The sequence below is a fragment of the Nannospalax galili genome, unplaced genomic scaffold (genome assembly GCF_000622305.1).
Source record: "Nannospalax galili isolate Female #2095 unplaced genomic scaffold, S.galili_v1.0 scaffold363, whole genome shotgun sequence".
NCBI classification, from domain to species: domain Eukaryota; kingdom Metazoa; phylum Chordata; class Mammalia; order Rodentia; family Spalacidae; genus Nannospalax; species Nannospalax galili.
The window spans coordinates 2,231,705-2,239,074 of NW_008351176.1; the positions used below are offsets into that span (position 1 = coordinate 2,231,705).

Here is a 7,370-nt window from a genome sequence, read left to right on the forward strand (position 1 = left end):
CATTATTATTATTATTATTATTGTCTTATTTTTCTTGAGTGGAGATAGTGGACAGCCCTATCAGGTTCCTGATTTTAATGGGAATGCTTCCAGCTTTTCTCCAGTTAGGATGATGTTGGCTATGTGTTTGTTGTATGTAGCTTTAATTATGAGGTATGTTTTAGTTGAGATATGTTCCCTCCAGACCAATTCCTTCTAGGACTTTTATGGAGCAGAGATTTTTTTTTTTTAAGTATTCCCTTACAATGTTCTGGATTTTTTTTTTTTTTTTGGTGTCTGTTGTGATGTTTCCCCTTTCATCTCTGATTTTTTTGATTTGGATTTGGTCTTTCTTTCTTTTGGTTAATTGGGCTAAGGGTCTGTCTATCTTGTTTAAGCTTTCAAGGAACCAGCTCTTAAATTCATTGATTTTTTTTTTTGCATTGTTTTCTTAATTCTATTTCATTAATTTCTGCTCTGAGTTCTGTTACCCTGGGCTCAGGTGCATACATTTCTTCCCTCTGTTCTAGTCTAAACTAGCAAAAGATAAGTATTTCAAGCTTCCTTCTCTCAGCCAGTAAATCACCCCAGGGTCTGATGCCTACTCAGCACAGTGAGGATCTTACTTCATCTTCCATTGGGCATGACCCAACAGGCTCCCTGCTCCCTATAAATGAAGGCACAGCCACCAGAGGAGCAGAGAGCCTGAGACCAACCCAGAAGCCTCCAGCTCTCACTCTGAAGTCCTTGCCATCAACATGAAGATCTCCGCAGCACTGCTGTGCCTGCTGCTCACAGCTGCCTCCATCAGCCCCCAGGAGCTGGCTGGACCAGGTAAGGCCTCCCTTTCCTAAGGTTAGTGGCTTAGTGGCCATACTCACTAACTGCTGAGCACAAGGTATCCTAGATTTGCCACATAATCTGCACTGTGAAGATGAGAGTGAGACTACAAGACAAACTAGGAAGAACCATCAGGCCACGGCTAGTCAGAGAGCCAGAAGCAAGTACTCAGCACACCGAGGCCAGCCTCCAAGTTCTCCCCTGACACCAGCTTCGGGATGAGATGATGTGTGCAGTCACTACAGCTACTGCACCCTCTGTGTGTGGAAGTGACCCAGAGTGGTCCTGTGGGTGAGAAGCGTATCTCAAGCGGTAGAGGAGTGGATGAATGATGGCTTGAAGTGGCCATTTGGTGTCATGGTCCAGAGTAGCTTCTAGAACAACAGCCATATGTGGATAACCCAGAGGCTTCTCAGCCCAAGAGTATGTTGTCTCTAAGCCCATGGGAACAAGAAGCTGGGCAGAAAGGTCTTAGAACTTAATTTCCTGGTATCAGAAGTCTAGGATTAGTCAATGAGATTTCTCCATCCGCAATCAACAGTGATTGTTGTACAATGGAGGACACTGACTCCAGGCCGTATTTTGTCACTGGAATCTAGACTCAGAACTTGGGAGCTATGACTTGGAGATAGATGCACACCAGCTTTCCCCTCCTTTCTGAGAGCGCACTGCAGGGTCTTGTAACCACCTCATTCTTTGCAAACTTGCCTTCAGATTCGGTGTCCACCCCAGTTACCTGCTGCTATATGGTGACCAGGAAGATGATCCCCATCCAGAGGCTGAAGAGCTATAGAATTGCCAGCTTCTAGTGTCCCCAGGTAGCTGTGATGTAAGTTGATCATGCTCACTATGGTGAGACATCGGTCAAGGGAAAGGTTAGGACTTACAGACAAATGAACCAAACAAACGTACTGTTTTATCTGAAAGGCCCCTTCCCCACACGGGGAACTGAATGGTGGAGAAGGCATCCATGATTTTCTAGGCGCTTGGGGGAAATTCTTCCTAGTTCCTTTAACTGGGAGTGCAGATGGCTTCAGCTGGGACAACATGAGCAGGGCTCCCCCTGAGACTTCTTTATCCCACAATCCCCATCATTTTCACCTACATTGCAGGTCCTGCATCTCTGGAGCAAGAGCTGATGAGGTCTGGGAGCAAATGAGTCATACTCTGAACAGAAACCACGCTCTCTCCATAGCCTCAAGACCAAGCAGAATGGGGAGGTCTGCGCCAACCCAACGGAGAAGTGGGTCAAGCATTCCGTGATGCTCCTAGACCAGAAGTCTCATGCTCTGCAGCCTTGAACCTTCTGTCGTAGGCTGACAGACAGTCGCGCAGCCTCAGGAAAACCTCAGTTCTCCCATATTTTCTCTGGGCACAGTTTTGTTGCTGGCAGTAGGTGCCTGGGCTGGGTGTTTCCTGATCTTGGCCTCTTATTCAAAGAGTGAAATAAAGGCTCACATAGATTTGCAAATGTGTCAAGAAACTTTTATTCAAAGCAAAAGTATAGAAAGGTGAGATTAAATTGTGTGAAAGCAGAAGGGTACTTGATGGAAGATATTCAAGGGCCTCAAGTATTTGTTAGAGCTTCCTTTTATGGGGTTCAAGAGAAGGAAGAGTTTGGTTATTAAAGGTATAATTTGGGTGGTTCTCTATTTTGACTGACAGGCTTGGATTGCATAAGCCCTTGGATTGCATAAATTCATGTCCCTTTCCATAATGCATCTGATTTTAATCATACACATGCCAATTATTCATAAGCATAAAACAGTAAGTAGGGGATTCTCCCTGAAAGTTCAGCTGAGGACACATGTACCTAAAACTGGTCTAAGCTGAATTGGCCCATTGTTCTTAGTTCCTAGATTGTATTCCAGAATATGTTTGAATGGAAGTAGGGCTTATCAAGGGTTACTAAGGGAAGCAACTTATTTCCATTCTTTAAAGAAGATTAACGTGTAGCTCTATGTAGAATGGGGTCCTAGTTTGCTAATAGGTTGTGGGGTATATTGTTTAGAGAGGAGTGTGGGCAAAGCCCAGACCCAGCAGACTCCCAGATGCTGAGCTGCTCCCTCACCCTGTGCTTGCTCGTTTCAACATCCTTGAGGAAGACTTTTCTCCCTAACCCATAGGGGTGCCGAAGGCAGAAAGTCCAAGGAACTGTTTTGTGCTGAAAAGAGGAATAGAGCTAAGTAGGACAGAATCAGTTTCCTCTGTTCTGTCCCTGAAACTATTATATCTCTTGGGGTCCCGGTGGAGAGTGTCCATGAACTTTCTTAGCCTGCTGTTCCAGGGTTGAGTGTGTTTTCCCTGGCCGTGGTCACATGAATGTCCTTCGGCTTTTCCTGGTGGCAGCTATTTCCGAAGGACATCTCTAAGTGGATTCGTTGGATCATGGAAAAAATAAGCTGTATAAACTTACTGATAAGAGGTGGGCCAGGAGTAAGCAAGAGAATCTGGGAGAGGATAGGTTCCCCACAGAAAGGGGGGCTATAATGTCTAGGTATTTGAGGTAGAAAGGCTATGTCCAGGGTTTCAATCCGATCTGTTCCCTGGAAGATATCTTTGACATTGAGTTGGATTTTCTCAGATTTTTCAACCTAAAGGAATTTATTCAGTTGACACAAGAATGTTAAGTCACATACACAGAGGGGCAATAAATGGCCAGAGATAGACCAAGGTCAATTTCCTTCCAAACTTGTAACATTTTAACTCTCTGCTTCACAGAAGTTCTCATCAGCCAGTCAGCCTTGTAGAATCTTTAACGTGCCTGTGGCTTTTTCTTTGGGAACCTGGGTTGACAGTTCTCTTGGCTAAGCACCATATTTTGTGCATGCAGAGGCAAAATAGTGTCATGTCCGATGGTGCTAGGCACAGTTCTCAGAGCTTAGTAGGCAGGAAGGAAATCTTCAGGAGAGACATAGTTGATAAAGGCCCTAAGGAAGAAATTCCGGGATCATAGCAAATCTATAAGCCATCGTGACCTGGGTATGGTTTTCTCTTTTTCTGTCTTCTGTGTCTGACACAACATTTACATGCAAAACACAATAGCAGTATTATATCTAAAATGAAAATAATCAAGAACACATCCTAGCCTAAAGAGTTAAAGGTAGTCAATGAAGGATCCCAATTGACCACACATGCATCTGGTAGCATGCTCCTTCATCAGATTGACTACATGTTTTTCAAGTGTCTACAGGATTTTTTTAAACATGAAGACTTTGTTCAAGTAAGAGTTGAGGTTTGAGTAGTCAAACAGATATAACAAGGTCATGTTGAATGTAAGGACATATAAGCTTAATTTGTAGCTCCACTGAAACCAATTTTAGCATTATTTTATCATTTAGGAATATGCCAAAGAAAATGCTAAACATCTTAGATGGTTTTCAAAGTATTTAAACACAAAAGAATTTAAGATATATAGAACCCAAGAATCACAATTGTTGTCAGAGGAGTTTTGACTTAGTTACTTAGGGTACCCAATTGTCACTGTAGGTAAGACGAGCATTGTTTGGCTTTCCTGAACTCCATGAGGATGTATCTTCTGAAGAAGTTGATGTGTGTCTGAGATGGTTAGAAAGGACCGGAAGAGTCCTCCTACTCTAAATCGAACTCTTTGATGTCTTTTCCCAATCCATGAAATCACCTGCTTTTAGCCTTTATTCCTTAAGTTTTCCTTTTTTCTGGAAGGCCATTGTGCAAAGACTGCAACCAATTCTGAATCTTTAGCTCTCATGTTTAAACGTCCCTTGTGATAGTACTTGCTTTTCTTTGATAAGGATGGTCTATCTAGTATTTACTTAATTTTAATAGGATGTTTAAGAAATTGATAGTTTTTTTTCAAAATGGTAGATCTTAGGTTTAGAAGAACTAATGGGATGAACATTTTAACCAAATTCGACAATTAATATAATTTGCCTACTTAATCACTGATCTAGAGGACTGAATATCATAGACACAATGAAAGTTTTACAAAAAAGTCAAATTTTACAGATAGATTTAAATATTTGTAATTTAGCAGATATTCCTCAAATAGGAATGATTCTTCATAATGAAATTCTTCCTATAGCAGCAGTTATCTTTCAAGTAAAGGCTTTACTCCAACGGAAAATAAACAGCATTTGGAAAAAACCTAATCACTAAGTCTCTAGTGGTTTATCCAGGAAAATAACAAAACATAAAATCCTTGTTGTTTGAGGCAGTTTTTTGCAAATGTTACTAAATGCAAACAAATATTTATTTAAAGAAAATCTTATTTGTATAAACAGAGATTCACACATGGGTTTTTATTTCAGAGTGTTGGATCGTGATCTTAGGAATTTTAATAATCTTTAATTATAGTTAATTTAGTTATACTTATGCCATTTTAAAGCTTTAATTCTTATAACCATTTTAAAATATTTTAACCAAGAATACATTTTATGTTTATAACTTTATATCTTGCCTTTTTCCTTGATCTCACCTTTTTGCCTTAGGTTTTTTTTTAAATTTGAAGTTAAATGTACAGGATGAATCCCAAACATTGTAAAAGAGAAATTGCAATAGTGATGTAATAAAATGTGGTAGACATTTGTATGCCTTAAGTAGGGCAAGCAGGTATCTTTGTTATTTTGTTTTCTGATGTGTTTTCTTTGTGAAAGTAAATATGTTTACTAATTCTTGGAGAATTTCATACAATGCATTATGATCTATTCACCCTACCTCTCCCCCTAATGTCTCCCAGGCTCATTCCTATTTTCATAACCCCCTCAACGTCATGTCCTCTTTTTGTTTTTAATTTATTAACACTTCAGTACCAATTTGTACTGTATATACCTTGGGTATGGGCCATCCACTGGAACATGGTTCTGTTATAGTCTAGAAGACACTGTCTTTTTCTAGTCCCCTCCTCCTCTGACTTTTACAATATTCTATTTCTTCTTCCAAGGTGGTCCCTGAGGCTTAGGGAGGGGGCATGATATAGATATGGGGAATAGGAAACCCTCATGCTTACCAAGTTTTATTTTTATTATTTTTAAATAAAATTTTATTGATTCTTTGAGAATTTTATATATTTGACTGTATGCAAACTGTCTCTCCCACCTTCTCTCAGATAACCCTCACCTCAATACCTGCCTCACTTCATGTCCCCTGTTATTTTTTAAAGCCTGTTAAGTCCTATTTGTGTTCCTCAAAAACACTGGGGTTTGGGTGCATCCCCTGGAGTGTGGTCAACCTGCCCAGTGTCAAACCCTTAAATAAAACTGATTCTCCTTCTCCCAGCAGCCACCAGTTGCCAGTAATTCCTCAACTAGAGTTGTGGCTTCTTGCCCATCTCCCTCCTCTTTGCTGAAATTGTGTTTGTCTTGGGCCATTCAGGGCTGAGTACTCTGTAGTCTCTTATTCTCTGCATGTTGGCCAGCTCTGGGTCTCTGTGGTAATCAGCATCTGCTGCAAGAAGAAGCTTCTCTAGTGAGTCATTAGGGACTGGTTTAATATTATGTCCATTTGGCAGGATAATAGCATGCTGGATAGCTTTAGTGTCAACTTGACACACCTGGGTTGAGGGAGCCTCAATTGGGGAATTGCCTCCATTGGACTGGCCTGTGGCCATGTCTGAGGGGCATCTTCTTGATTGTTGAGTGATGTGGGAGGGTCCAGCCCACTGTGGGTGGTTCCACCCCTGGGCAGGTGGGCCTGCGTTGTATAAGAAAGCAGGCTGAGCAGGGGCCAGGGGAGCAAGCCAGTAAGCAGCATTCCTCCATGGCTTGTGCTCTAGCTCCTGCCTCCAGGTTCTTGCCCTGAGTTCCTACCTTGGGCTCCCTGATGAACTGTGAACCAGGAGATGTAAACCAAATAAACCCCTTCCTCCCCAAGTTGGTATTGGTTAGAATATTTTGTCACAACAATGAAAAAAACAAACTAGGACAAAAAATTGGTACCAGAGAGTGGGGTATTGCTGTGACAGACCTGACCCAGTCGTTTTTGGGAGGATTTTGGAAGGATTTGGAACTTTGGGCTGGAAAAGCCATTGAGTGCTCAGAGTTTGTGGCACTTGGAACAGTTATGTTGAAAGAGTTGTAGAGCACGGAGACCTGGCTTGTGAAGCTTCAAAAGGAAGCAGAGACTGTCAGGGCTGTTTGTGTGAAATTTTGAATTGAGAACCTGTGGGTTTTGGTTGGCTGGGGCTGAAGAATCAGTTGTGATTAAGAAGAGACCAGAACCTGAAGTAAAGCCTTTGCTTTACTGGGCCAGTTGATGCTGGTTAGCTGGGGCTGAAAAATCAGCTGTAAGTAACAAGAGACAAGCATCACCGTGGTGAAATCTGAGAGGCATTTCCTCAGGGTCAGCACATAGGAGCTGTGGTCCAGGGGGATTCGAACCTCCATCTCAAGCTGGAAGCAGGACTTGGTAATGTGTAAGAGTCTCCTGCATGGTTCTGGTGTTGAAAGCCTGAAAGGGTCATAGATAACAGCTGAGACTTGGCACCCTGTGAGGCCAGGAAAAGCCGCTGGTGAAAGTGCAGCTTCAGTTGCAGTGAAGAGTATTTTGTCACAGCAATGAAGAAACAAACTAGG

At 41.9% G+C, this 7,370-nt stretch overlaps 1 pseudogene; it reads left to right on the forward strand.

Moving 5' to 3' along the window:
* The first annotated feature begins 737 nt into the window (after positions 1–737).
* On the forward strand, positions 738–2,120 carry LOC103746101 (annotated as a pseudogene).
* Positions 2,121–7,370: the final 5,250 nt, after the last annotated feature.